Consider the following 14,828-nt stretch of genomic DNA (forward strand, 5'->3'; position numbering starts at 1 on the left):
TAATCTGGATTTTCCTCCCAACTTGTCATATCCTTACATGAGCCTCAATTTTTCTCCACTACAAAAAGAAAGCATTAGGCAAGGTTATCTCATTGATTTCTTCTAGCCCTGGTTATCTATGATTCTGGAACTCTCTTTACTTCCTTACAAAAATGTATCATTACTAAAGGAGAACAGGAAATGGCCTCTCACCGTAATATGACTTGCTTTCCCTTTTAGCAGATTGTCACTCACTTAAGGACAGAGAAACCACAGGACTCAAGGGGGCCACAGCCCTGATTTGGGGAGCCAGACGTGTCTTGGCTTGACAGCTGCTCAGCGGGTTCGTTCCATCATAGCCTGGATTGGTGAACCTGAATCAGAAGTGGTATCTCCAGGTAAGACACAAGTGACTCAGGCGATAGCAGCAGCACAGTGATACCCACCATTTTTAGGGTGGGGAGTATGTCATCTGCATGCTTATAAAACACTTGAAAGGATTAAGGATGGTCATTTCACTAGATTTGTCATCTTTGATTGGAAGCCATGCCTCCTAACACTACATACATGTAAAAGGAAAAAAAAAAACACCAAGGCATAATGAATAATTGACATGTATTTCAAGGTCACTGTAATTTTGAAATGGTTAACAGTCCCTGGGATCCATGAGTGCATTCCAAGTGGAAGTGTTGCTATCTTGAGACTTTTGACTGTTTAGCCATGAAATAGAGTAGCTTAGAACTATGTGCAGGAGGAGAGCATAGTACAGCTCTAGTTATAGGTTGCTTTTTCCTTCCAGAATTGATTTTGGATTAGGCACAATCGGGGTTCCTTTCTGCCCATCCTGTCCGTCCGATTTAGATGAGCAAAGGGAGAAGTTCTTAAGTAGCCAACCTGGGATGGAATTTAGGTCTTGTGCAGCAGTCTAGCTGGCATCTCACTCACTAGAACATTTTTGGAGACGAATTCAGTTCATAAAGTTGTCACCCAGGAGGACTTGTGGAACATAAGCTGCAGGTCACCGTTCCCCTCGCCCTCTTCCTTCACTGCCAACACCTTGGTTCTCTCTTGTTACCTCCTTTTCTCACCTCCTCCCAAGCCATTATAGACACTTTGCTTATTATCTGTGAAGAGGGGGTCACGTCTGTTTGAACATCTTTATTTGACTTAGATGTGACATGAGCTGATATCCCTTCCTGATGACTAAAGATCTACCGAGGGTTCAGCTCCCTGGGCTCTATCGACACATCTCCTCTAAGCTAGCCCAGAGACCCACACATTCAAGATCCGGAATCACAAAGGAGGTACCAGTATTATGGGATGGCCACACGCTTGTGACCTTCCCTTGCTGATGTCACCTGCTGTCCCCCCTCCTGAAGCTCTCCTTTTTCATCTAGATATCTTGAATTTCCTTGAAAACTAAAACCAAAGCCTTTTATAAAGCGGAGCACAGTACAGAAGGTAAGACCACGAGATATTTAAGGTATTTTCCAATTCTGAGTTCCCAGCATCATTTTATCCCAGACTTGTTCCTCATACCAGATTCTCACTCTCTGGGAAAAGGGGTTTACCTTGTGCTCCCTTTCTTTCCTCCTCTTACTGTTTCTTCCCCCGGCGTGGTCCCTGAGCGATAGCCTACTTCAGAAGAAGGAGATGAGGTTTGAAATTAGGCAGACCTGACTTCAAATCTCGGTTCTCTATTTATTAGTTGAGTGATTTTTGCCTGGGTCGTTTTAAATTCCTGATCTTCTGTTTTCCATCTACAAGAAGGAGACTATGTTGTAGGCTTGTGGTGAGACTCAAAGGAGGTGATGCATTAGCATAGTTTCTTGCTTATATTAGACCTTAAAAAATGTGCGCGTCTTTCCTTGCCCAACCTTATTTATAGCTATTTAAATATACCTCTTATTCCCCCATCGGCTTCCATTTGAGCCTTAGCCCTAAAATCCAGGGACCAGGCTTAGGTACACACACCGCATGTCCCGACTAGTTACAGAGGAGAGAAGCAGTTAACAGGCTTTTGATTTCAGAGCTTGTCTTCAGGGGCAGCCTTCTCTCACCTCAGCTTTGGCCAGAGTGCCCTCTGTGGTTCAGCCATCTGGGACGTTTCCTTTGTCATGTCTGACTTCAGGACCCACCCCTCTCCCAGCACCTTGACTCCATCCTTTGTCCCATGAGGTGTTCACTGAAAACTGACTCCCTCCCGCGGCTTTTCCACTTCAGACCAGCATAGTCCCAAGACCCAGAGGAAGGTCCCGGCGACTGGGATCAGTTGATTTGGGGACACGTGTTCTGGTCTGGTGCTCAGCAAGACAGTTAGCTTCAAGCATGTGTTCATTCAGGACCATGGCTTTGGCTTTCTTCCTTGTCTGTTTGCTCTTGTGGGGCATTCACTCATCCAGCCATCCACGCATTCAACAAATGTTTGTTGAACATTTGGTTCAACCAAATGTTCTTTTTGGTGTTAGGGATACAGCGTGGACCCAAACTAAGTTCCTGCTCTCGTGGAGCTTGCATTCTAATAAGATCGGAGAGTTGTCAACAGGTACTAAAGATACATGCACGCATCATACCAGGCAGTACTGAATGTTGTGTAAAAAAAAAAATAACAAAGCAAAAAAAATGTATATATCTATATATATCTAAGTCAGAGAGCTAGGACGTTAGGGGAACAGGCAATGCTCTTCTATAGGGTATGAGGTCTGGCATTATTTCAGCAGGACCTGAACAAAGTGAGGGAGCAAGGCCAGAAGGAGTAAAGGCTCTGAGGTGGGGATGTGCTTGGTGTTCAGGAACTGCAAGTGGCCGGGAGGACTGGAGCAGAAGGAATGAGGGGACAGTGGAAGGACACGAGGGCAGAGAGTAGTGGCCAGATCCTGTGGGGCCTCATAAGTCCCTGTAAGAGAATGGGTTTATATGTTCTGGTTGGCTTTTCTAGAGATCCTTCTACCCTCTTCCCTGAGCATCTCAAAGGCCCCACCCCTAAAGCATCCTAAGCAGAAATAAGGATGGGTGCTCCTGCCTAGTAGAGTATCATCCATCCACTCAAAAACCTGCACTGGGCACGAGGTACTGAAACTCTGGGAATGAATGAGGCTTGGCCCCATCTTAGGGTCCAAGGGTCTGGCACTGGTTCAAGGCTGCTTAGGGAAGATGCATTGACAAATTAAGTCAAAGTGAGCAGTTGTTCTAATTTCGTCATTTGCTAGCGTGGGAATTTTCCACGGGAACCTCCCATGGGTCACTTCTACCAGTTCTCCTGGAATTCACTCACCTAGACCTTTGCCAAGACTTGCCTTCGGTGTAAAGGGAAGATCCGTTCACTCAGCAAACATTCGAGTGCGTGTTGTGTGTCAACACCAGTGCTAGATTCCGGTGGTCACTGAGAGCTGGATTCAGCCCTGCCCTCAAGCTAGCTGCGGTTTTCCTGGGAGACCTGCGAGTGACCTGCCAACACACATGTATCATTGTGTAAGAGTGAGTGTGAGCAGCCCAACCCACACTGAGGAGCAGAATCGGGGAAGCTCCCTGGGGACATGCTGTCTCCACTTCGTCCTAGGGATGAGGTGTCATCTGGCAGATGGAGAGTAGGGGAGGGAGTTTCTAGGCAGAGGAGAAGCTTAAGCAAGGGCTGCCCTTTGGAGGAACTTTGTGCACTGCCATCCGCTGTGGCTGCGGAAAGTGAGGTGAGGCAAGTCTGAGAGATGAGGACTCATTCAGAGAGAAGCTGGAAACGTGAATGTCAGGCCAAGAGGGTTGAATGTAGCTCGAAGACAACTCAGAGCAGGTAAGAGTTCTTTAAGCAAAGGTTGATGGCCTGATAAGATTGGAGTTTTATGAGGAAGCAGAGGGCCTAAATGTATGTGACACCTGGTTCTTTAAAGCGCTTATAGATTTAAAGTGCTTATTCATACCCATTTCCTTGTAATATTATAAGACCAGTTTCCTCTGCTATAAAGTAGGTTAATGCAGATGGACTGAATGAGTCGGCTGCCGAGACTGGATGAATCCGCGGCCTTTTCCACCACTGACTATCCTTGTGAAAGTTAAATGTTGACAGCATTTCACGTGCAGGCTTGGTACACAAATTTCTGGGAAATGGTTAGAATATGAGTCTTGTTTCTGATAGGAGAGAGTGGCTGGCAAAAGCCCAAGCAATTCTAGTAGAAATCATAGAATTTAGGTCATGATACATTTTCTGTTAGTCAGAAAATGAATGGGTAATATCCATCTTTTAACCGTCTCTCTATTGAATACTAAAATAAGAGTGTTCTCTTTAGAAATGTACGCATTCATTAAGCAGATACCTGAGTACCTACCACGTGTCAGACACTGTGCTAAGCCTGGGAACGTCAAGACAAATCAAACATGGTCAGCCCCTCAAAGTTCATAAGCTTGTGACAAAGGGAGAGGAGCCAACAGTCACAGGGGCAGATAGAGGGTAAGAGCTCCAACATGAGCAAAATGAGGTGGGTATAGAGAGGGGCATGTTCTCTGCCCAGGGGAGTCGGGGAAGGGTTCCAAGAGGGACATATGAGCTGGGCATTGAAGGATAAGTAGGAGTTGGGATCTCAGCAAGAGACAGTGCAGAACAGCACTCTATAAATAAGGGCCAACACGCAATCCTCTGTGATGGCGGTGGGGAGGAAATTGCCAGAGTGATCGTCAGGCACAGATAATACCTGAACTCTGCTTTTTAAAAATCCATTAGTAGCCACCCCCTCATCTTCCCACCTTGTTCCCAACAGTATCTAAAAATAATTAAATTGACTAGTTTGAGTTGATCCCTTCTCTGACCCCGTGGAGGTGTCAATGAGCAGAATAGGATAAGGAGGCCTAAGAAAAGAAGTAGAAAGGAGGAGGAATCCATGTCCATCATCCAAAAACACTGATTCAACAGCCTAGATTGTGGCGTAGCTCTCTAGTGGCAAGACTCGACTTTGCAGAGAACTGGGTCTGCGTCTTCACAGTGAAAACTTGGAAGAGATTGTTAAAACTCTGTCTGTCCTACCTTCCCCTTAGGAAAAATATGTCTTGGAAACAAAATAATAGATTTTATATAGATATATATATATACACATGCACATATACATATGTGTATGCTATATATGTGTGTGTATATATATGTCTACACATATACATATATGTTATACATATATATACATGTACATGTACATATATGTTAAGATCACATCTTAACCCAGCACAGAGCCTGGGGCCGACAACCTCCAGGCACACGTGCTGGCTGGAAGATGAATGGATGGGTTAGAATTGACCTTGCCATCCTGCACACTTCCCTGGATGAGCTCAGGTCTATGCACTTCATGATACTGGAAGGTCACAGGCACACCAGGAGGGAGAATTGGTGCCAATTACAGAAGTGGGAACTGAAGCTCAGCGAGATGGAGCAGTTTATCTAAGGCCCACAGCTACTAGGTGGTCAGGATTCAAGCTCTCTTCTAATTGTCTTTTCTTCCACTGTACATGCCGTGTCACCTTATCTATAAATAGGTGAAGCTTCTGGTAAACCACTGAAGAGCAATGAAGACTCTCTCTTGCTCATGGTCTTCACTTAGAGCTCCACAATGCAGAGCTGGGCAGAGGAGTGACATTCTGTTGTGGAATCAGGGATGCATGTGTCTACATGTCTTCTGCAGACTCCTCTGGTGCAACATCTTGCTCTGCACGTCTCCTCCCATGCTTCCGGGGATGGGGAGTTCACTACCTAACAAGGCAGCTGGTTCCAGTTCCAGGCACTGGGCACTTTCCCTCCTCACAGAGCTCTCTGAACCTAACCATGTCTCATTCTTCTCGGCTTAAACATCTCAGCAACAGCCAGCTAAGGTGCAGGTGCTTTGCTCTGGCTGGAGTCTCTGAGAGACACAGGAAGCTCATGACACGGCCTCCTTTCTGTTTCTCTGGGAGAACCAGTCTCCCCCACCAGAGCCAGGGCTCTCTTGTCTCTTGCGTTGGAGGATCTATTGTATTGGTTCCTCTTGATGGATTTGGCTGAGTAGAAGACACAGTACCTGATTTCATCTTGCCTCCATCTAAGGAAAGACCTCAACATGAACTTTCTCTTACCTCCTTCTGTCTAGAACCCTGGCTGTACCCAGGGGAGTAAGCCTTTCCTTTGCAGATATAAGGTAAAGTTTAAAAAGAAAAAGAAAGAAGAGAAAACAAGAGAAAGAAAAGGGAGGGAGGGGAGAGAAGGAAAGAAGAGAAAAAAGAAAGAAAAGAAAGAAAAAAAGAAAGGAAAGATGGCTGTGGTGTCTGGTTAAGTTGGGTTCTCGCCCATGCTCTGGCACTGACTCATCATCTGACCTTGGACACCCCCTTCCCTTCTCCATCACCACTATGAGAGAGTTGGACTTGATTTCCAGGTGCTTCCATTTCCGAACTCATCCCCAAGGACAGTCTTTGAATCCTGCTGAATTCCCATGTGGTCCAGCAGGACCCCTGTGTGGGACTAATATTTGCATCACCACCGCCAGGAAGCCTCTCTGGAAGGTGACAAACTAGACCTCTCGCCTTTTCATGGAAGACCAGGCCTCCATCAACACAGAACAGCTGGTCCAGTTCAGAGTCCGGAGGCTCTGCCTGCACCTCTCCCCAACCAGCCTGGGCCGTGAGGCCTGGTGTAGCTATGGCCCTTGTCTCATGCCTTTGTTCTAGGTCTCTAGCTTCCTTCAGCTCTGTCTTTGCTTTTCCTCTGGGTTGGAGAATAGGAGGAAAATCAGTGTGGGGACTTTGGCTTGCCCCTAATGGTGAGCCTGCTTTTTCCCTGTTTGAGCCTTGTAAGCCCAGGGCCCCAGGATGGAAATGTCACCTGACCTGGATAGAAAGTAAGAAGAAATCCAGGGGTCAGGACCCAGCTGCAAACTGGCAGAGGAGTTGTGCAGAATTCTTAATGCTGGAAGCAGGTTTGGAAAGCGTTTCCTCTGAGGATCTCCCCTTGGCTGTCAGTGCCCCCACAGAATCCCCTTCTTTCTCTGCTCCTAACTGCTGCTGGTCAAGGAAGAGGGGCAATGGCCATTTCAGTTGTCTTCAGTGGCCATCACATGCAGAGGAAACGTGATGACATTTGCAATGGCACGTGTCCCTAGTTATAAGGAATGGCACATAACAAGTGTTGTGCATTGGAGTGGACCCCCGGTGAGGTTTGCTTAATTGCGCTCATCGTGAAATACTGTGGCACTCCGTAGTTAGGGCCCAGCCTGAGCCACGATGCCTGGGTTGTAACCTCCTCTGAGCTGGGGCAGGCTGCCACCTCTCCCAGTCACCAGATTCCTCATCTGCAAATTGAGAAAGCCAGTAGCTGCTGTGATCATTAAACGAGCTAATATGTGTAAGCACATGGAGTGGTGCCTGGCCCATAGAAAGGACTCTGTAAGTCTTAGCTATTTGTATTTTCATCTAAAGCCTCAGCTGCATGTTCTATTAAAAATAAGTTTCTGGGATGTGTTGTGGGTGCAGTCACTTAATGGCTATTTATTAAGTATCTCCTGTGTGCAGAATGAGCCTTAGATGATAAAGGGTCAGAGCTGAAGTCAGCAGCAGTGATAAACAGTCAGATATCACTAGTGTGTGACACCCATTCACACAAGCATTTGAGGAGATCAGAGTCCTCTCAGAGGAGCTGGGAGGCCCAGGGTGGGGATGGGAGCAAGGAGGGGATGGAGGCAGGAATGGGGCAGACGGGGGGTAGAGAGAAGATGGAGGGGATGACTGAGGATTACTGGAGGACAGGGGAGCCGTTCTGAATGGGTGATGGGGAGGATAGTCAAGGGGAGGAATTGCTCCATAGTGATTATGTGGTTTTGGTGCTGAGGGTACGCTCTGCTTTAAGCCTTTCAATGTGAAATGCTTCAGGGATCTTGGTGGAGATCCTGCCACTTTGCCCAGCTCTGGTGTCCAGAAAGGAAGAGGGCTCAGGATATGGATGTGGACGCCCCACCACGTAGGACAGAGCAGGCCCCGCTGCTGCCGGCTGAGCAAGCACAGGCCCCTCTGTGTGCGGCCTGAGAGCCCTGGCCCGGCCTAGCCTCCTTGAAGGCCCGACAAAGACTTACTTGTTCTTCTCTGACATCCGACCTCACCCTCAGGATTTCTCTGTCCTTCTGAGGCAAGATCTCACACAGTGATAATAGAATGAAAGAGAAGGGTGGAATCCAGTGAAGACTGGCTTGGCGTTACCATGCCAACCCGCTTCCAGAGCGAGGGGAGGAAGATGGCACCTGCCATGTGCACCGTGCACACCTTCCATGTCACAGCCCGGGACAGTCCTGAGTTGCTGAGCTCCTGGTCGGAGCGAAGTGGGAGCTGCTGGTAACGGTCCCGAGAGACACTAGCTGTCTGGTCAGTAATGGACAATCTGTTAGAGGGTCAAACTAATGAATTGCCGCATACAATGGGTTGATTGTTTTCTGTGTTTCAAATTTGTTTTTCTTAAGTAAGCGAGGATTGCATTTAAACACCTGGATTTTCTATTTTACAAAGATTTATATAGAAAGTTTGGCCTTGGAAATTTCGTAAGAGCTTACTGTTCAGAGGGATCTGCGAGATTGTCGGGTGGAAGTCCTGTCTGATTCTTTCCTCAGGTGAGTAAACTGAGGCTCAGAGAGTGGGAGGCAGTGTTGAAAATGGAAAGCCACATAGTCCCAGGCTCCAGGATTGGAACACTGTATAAGCGCTTAGCACAGGCTGGGCCCAGAGTGGGCACCCAATAAATGCCAGCTGGTTACTTTTTGGTCTCTCATTTGTGCCAAGTGGGATCAATAAACAAACTGACTCATAAAACAAAATGCGTATTAAGCCAGTACAAGGGGAACTCCCGATTTCCTTCATCCGCAAACAATCAGTCCTGAAGATACCGGATAACAAAAGGGATTTGACTGGACCGTCAAATGCTTAGTCTAGAATGCAGCGGCTGTCCATCTTACGCTCCAGGCCACAGGCCAGCAAGTGGAAGGGGAGCGGGCGTCTCCACTGTCTCTTTAGTGTGTTTCTCACATTCCACTGGGCGTCAGATAACCTGAGATGATTTTGTTTAGCTGGGTTCTCAGATGGTATGAACTGAGGAGCGACCCCAGACCTCACGTTAGAATAACAATTTGTTATCTTCGAGTGGAATTAAGGCATAGCCTAAACAGTACTTGATCTGCCTGTGAGGCCTGAGAGCCCTGCGGCAGCGGTCGAAGGGCAAAGCTTTCAAATTTAGAATCCCTTGTGGTCACAGACACCAGCCTGGGAACCCCAGCTGCAGGGTGAAGTTCAAATCAGGACAACACAAGGTTTAGTCATCAGGAGCAGGGCTGGGCTTGAACATAAATTTGGAGATAAACTTGGTGAGTTTGTTTGTTTGGTCCAATTGTGGTCTTGGTTGATAAATCCAAACAGGGGAAGTTACATGGTGACTTTGCTGTCTTCTGTGTGTATTGTGAGTTTCCTGCAGTAGCGTCCTCTGGGAAACGAAAAACCTTCCTTCTGTCCCCTCTCTGTCCATAAGCCCTGGGGTGGGCGTGCCGATTGCTCATGGAGTATCTCCCACTTCATTTGCACTTCCAGAGAATTTTCCAGTTCCAAAATACAATTTTACACGAAAGTTTCACCAAAATGAGTGACAGAAACTCATGTGGATAAGTTTCGAGTAGGAGTTTAGTCTTTTTTTTTTTTTTTGTCATCTTTTCTCATTGCAGCTGGAGTCCAGTTGCTTCAGCCACAAGACAGATGTTCCCCTGGGTGGAAAACATGATTTAAGAAATTAGCAGAAGGGGCCAGGAAGGACAATTACTAAACCAAATGGCTGCCTCTATTAATTTTTTTTTTCCCCCAAATGCCATGGTTCCTTTTCTGACAAACTGGTCATGATGAATACTTTTGAAATGACCGTGAACAGGAATTGAGTTACTGCTTTGGCTTCTACGGCTGTGGGTTTGAACAATTTTTACGACTAAGAGGAATAACATTTAGAAAATATTCAGCATGTTGAAATTGACCCGTTTTGTCCTTTTTAACAAACTTCTGTTTTTGTACTGAGTACTTACCCAGACCCGGCCTGGCATTTTCAATGTGAGTTGATACCGCCCCTTAGTGGACAAAGTCCTTAACTGCAAGCTCTTGCATTTGCCCAAAGAAAAGTGCTCTGTTTTAGCAGAAATAACATAGCACGTTAGTAACTTTTGAAACTAAGCTACTTGTCCACTTTTGAGGATACTTATGAGAATTAAATGAGATGTAGTCTGTGGGCTGCACTTAAAATGCGGGAGTGACACTCAGTCAATAGCTGCTCTTACTGTGGTTATCTGATAAGGAGGATTTTTGGAAGCGGAGGGGCTGAGTGAAGTAATTTTTCGAGTCTTCAGAATTTCAGTGCCAGGGCCCTCTGTGTCAGCTCTGATAGGTTGTCGTGCAGGGTGTCAGGTGGGGTCTCTGGTCCCGCTCCCCACATAAGAACGCAGGACATGGTGAGGCCAAAAAGGAACACCCACGGAGCCATAAGTAGGGGAGTCATATCACTATATTCTCACTGGCGGCATCCGCCTCTCTGCCATCCGCTCTTGCTAGCTCAACCACCACCTTCTTGCTAGCCCCCATTTTTTGCTAGCTTAGCCACGGCAGTTATATTAGTGGCCAATGGCTCACTGGTTACAGCTGATGGCCAACTAGCCACAGCTGATGGCCATCCAATCACAGTTGATGGCCATTTACTACCTGAGCCAGCACCTTTCTATGTGAGGCCGAGAGCCTGGAAACTGCTTTCTGGGGCTCTGTCCCCACATAGGTATCAGGAGAGGTGGCTAAAGAGTAGCATGCCCTTACCTAGGACAGGACTCTAACCACCGGCCCACCGGCCCAGGGTCAGAAGGCAGGGAGGACCACTTCTGAAAGACCACTGGGGTCTCCCAGGCGGGTGCAGGAATTTTGATATAAGGATCGTCCACAAAATGTGATTCCACCACCCAGCTGGTGAGGAGACGCTGCTATTTTGCCATACCTGTCCCTGACATTGGACTTCTCCCAGCTGGGCCTCCAGAAGCTGATTGGCAGGGTCAGAGCCCACACTGAGCTTCCCTTTGGGAAGATGAGTCACTGGCCATCTCCTCCGAGTGGCAGGAGACAGGCTGTGCTTAAATCCTGCTCTTTCAGAGGGGAATTTTGGCACCCCTTGTGCCATATTTTGCTTTTGTGATGACTCAAGTTTTCTTTCTTTTAATTTTCAAACATAGCATGAAATCCCTATGATTCTGTCCATTCATATGCCTGAAACTAGTTATATCTTTACTAAACTAGTGGGAAAGTAGGAAAACAACTTTCCTGCTCTCCTTCCTCCCTCCCTCCTTTTTTCCCTCCCTTCCTCCCTCCCTCCCTCCCTGCTTGCTTTCTTCTTTAGTTCTTCCTTCTCTCTTTTCTTTCATTCCTCCTTCTCTCCCTCTCTTTCCCCCTCTCTTGCCCACCCATCCTCCTTATTTCCCTCTTTCTGTCTTTCTAACTAATGGGCTGGAACTCGGACAAGAGGTCCTTGAATACAGATTTTGGCATTCACGCCATCACTTGTCTAGTCATTTTCTCATTTATTCAGAAATAAGTGTTTCCTGAGTAGGCTATTTTGGATTCAAGCATAAGTAAAGCCCAGTTCTCATCCTGGGGTATTCACCTTTGAGGAGGAGAGGCAGAAAGGTAAGCATGCATGACAGGAATTGAGAGGACTCATGGTACTGTAGTGAGAGAGACAGTATTGGGAGTCCGCCCCAGGACGGTGCTGGATATAAGTTTGCCTGTCACGGAGCTACCTTTAGGGGATGTGTAAAAGTCACATAGGAAAACTCCATCATAACCAGAAGATTGGGGTCTACCAACAGATCTCCGGGCTGAGCCTGAATCATAGGACAGCTGTCACTTCAAAGGCCCTTCATCTCCACCCACCCCACTGAGAGTGTGATCTCAGTAGTGAGGGTCCTGGGGTCCCCTTCCTTCTAGACCCCAGGCCTCACTGTTCTCTGGATAGTCACTGGCAGTCTCTCCCTCTCTCCATCCTACGGGATAGCCCCGAAGGAGTCATCTCCTTCTTCTCTTGCATTCCCTTCCTGGAACACTTTCTCTTTACCCAGATAGAGCCTACCATTCTGTCCAGCTGTCTTTGAACATGGCTTCTTGCTCTGGGTGTGCTCCCAGGCCACTGCAAGGACCTGTCTTATTTAGCTCTGGTCTCTACAAAGAGCAAATGTTCACATATTTGACTATTCACTTATTTTCTATACTCTATCAAGGACTGTGCTAGGTATGGAGGGTGGAATGATGATTAAGACCTGCCCTCAAGGAGCTCAGCACACACGTATGAATATTGTGTATTTTGATAAAAATATATTCAGGGTACATATATTAGGGCCATAGGAAGGAAGAGGTCAGCTCTAACTTGGGAGCAAATTCAAGGGTTAGGAAGCATGGTAGACTTGAGTGGGGGCAGGAGATCAACTGAATCAAATCAAATATGATGTGAAATGTGGGTAGACATAACCCGACACAGCCAACTAGACAGAATCTGTAGGAAGTCTGCAAAGGCTTAGTACTTATTCCTACTATATACAGCCATCTCCTGGGCGATGTAAATAGACTTCCAAAGCCTTGGGACCTGTATTAACAGTATTGTTTCATCATCTCAAGGAATTTTTTGAAAGCCAATGGACATAGCTTTGGTATTTGCAAATTATCCCCAACCTAGTACCTTAATGTTACAATTTTACTACTATTATAATTGCAGCGAGACCTGATTTCAGCTTCTAGGGCTGGGACTGAGGCAGGTCCTTGATTGCTTCTTGAATTCCAAAGGAAAAGAGTCTGAATTAGAGAACATCATGATGTTAGACCTTGAAGTACATGTGATAGATTAAATCAGGCTGTCTAAGCATTGCCTGATGTAGGTACTTCGGGGCCTACTTTATAAATAGGTGAAAATTATTTGCAGTTCGCGTCATTTGATGCTTCAAAAGTATACAGGAACTTGAGAACAATTCCTCTTTCGTAGTTTAAGCATTCCACTTGAGTTTTGAATCACTGCATTTCCACAGAGATAAACTCGACAGTATCCCTGATTGCGGCAGTGGCCAATTTTGATACGGCATGGGACATTCGACAGTGCTGGGACGCTGTCGTTACCGTTCTTCCCGGAGAACTTGAATCCAAAGGGCTTCGAGGAACAAGCCCAGGGATGCTCTGCGGACTGCCGTTAGTGTGCAGTTCTTTTTCTTAAATGGAAGTGGAGTCCCACATCTAATTAACTTAGCTCATGGTTTGTCCTTAGGTCGTCTCAATGTATATTTGGTAATTGTTGAACATTCTCATTGCGTAAAACTCTAAGCTATTGGAACAGGAAGAGTTTTCCAGATGACCTAGCCAGGGCTAGTGGGTTACAGATGATAAGGATGAGACTCAGAGCAGGAGAATGACCTTCCCCAAAGTCTGATAGCAAATAAGTGACTCCAATGAGATTAGGATGCAGAGCCCGTGACTCCCTGTACACTCGGTGGCATTAGAGATGTTGGAGTGATCACTGTCTTCCATGTCCTTCAGGCTCAGGGTTACCAACTGACCCGCTAAGGGGCCAAGCTGCAGTCCTGCTCAGGAGGGTCCCTGCCCTTGCTTTCTAGTTTCTGAGTTCCTATCTAATCAGTCCCCAGCTGATTCTCCTGACCTCTCTCTCTACTGCCTCGCCCCGCAAAACTCACTTTGTACTTTATAGTTTCCTTCTATCCCTTACTAAGACCATACTCTCCAGCCATAGATTTCCCCATGCCCTGGAGTGGCTGCTTCTCCATTCTGATCCAAGTGAGAGTGTGTGACCCAAATATCAGCTGACCTGAGAGCCTCTACCGCCATGGAATATGGAGGGAGCAGCTTATGTTTATTGAAGGAGAACTTCCAGGGGCCATAGGAATTTTGTTCATGGACAAATGACTTCAGTCACTCCACACGTATGTATGGAGTTTCTACTATGTATCAAGCCCTAGTCCTCAAGTTGGGGGTATATATGTCAATGGTAATAGAGGTTAAAAAAAATAAAGACAGTGCATGGGCGTGGGGTAAAGTACTCTTTGGGACAGGGTGGTTAGGTTGGGCTTTGCCTAAAAGTAAACTCTGAACAAGACCTAAAGAAAAATCACGCAGATATATGGGGGGAAAACATTTCAGGCAGAAGGACTAGCAAATGTAGAGGTCTATGGCAGAAACATACGTAATAAAGAAAGAAAAAGTGAGCAGCGTAGTGAAGGAGTGAGAGATGTAGGAAATGAACTACCTTGGGATAACATCACATTGGGCCTTGTTGACTATGATAAGGACCTTGCATTATACTCTAAGTGAAACAGGAAGTCCCTGAAGGAATTTAAGTAGAGGAGTAACATGATGCAACTTTTAAAGCATCACAGTTGTAGCAACTGACTAAGTGATTAGGAGTGGAGAGCTGGGAGATCTGTTTAGGAAGTGAGTGTGATACTCTGGGCAAGAGATGTTGATGGCTTTTAGCTTTATCTAGGGCACTGATGATGGAGGGTGTGAAAATGACTGAATTAAAGTATATTCTAAAAATAGAACTGATGGAATTTGTGAGCTTGAATATAGTATGTGTGAGAGAGAAGTCAAGGAAAACACCAATATTTTTGGAGTGAGCATCTGGAAACAGAATTGCCACAATTGCCAACAATTCAGATGGAAAAAACTTTAAAAGGTGCAGATTTTGAGGAGAGAAACCAAATCTTTAATTTTGAATGTGTTAAGTTTGAGGTATCTGTAAGAAGTCAAGTAGCCAATTGGATATATGAATCTGGAATTCAAGCAAGGGGTCAAGGTAATGG

At 46.3% G+C, this 14,828-nt stretch overlaps 1 protein-coding gene across 5 annotated transcripts in view; it reads left to right on the top strand.

Moving 5' to 3' along the window:
- The window catches only part of CYRIA (CYFIP related Rac1 interactor A), a 99,447-nt gene that overhangs the window by 42,677 nt on the left and 41,942 nt on the right, over window positions 1-14,828 (top strand). For 2 of the 5 annotated variants that reach the window (XM_081068555.1, XM_081068557.1), the window contains one exon: window positions 220-377. The gene's annotated coding sequence lies outside the window, so the exon portion shown is untranslated. Of the gene's footprint in view, window positions 1-219; window positions 378-8,478; window positions 8,580-14,828 lie in introns of all 5 variants that reach the window. The other 3 variants (XM_081068558.1, XM_081068559.1, XM_081068556.1) reach the window with 3 other exon arrangements.

Source organism: Rhinolophus hipposideros (assembly GCF_964194185.1).
Source record: "Rhinolophus hipposideros genome assembly, chromosome: 12".
NCBI classification, from domain to species: domain Eukaryota; kingdom Metazoa; phylum Chordata; class Mammalia; order Chiroptera; family Rhinolophidae; genus Rhinolophus; species Rhinolophus hipposideros.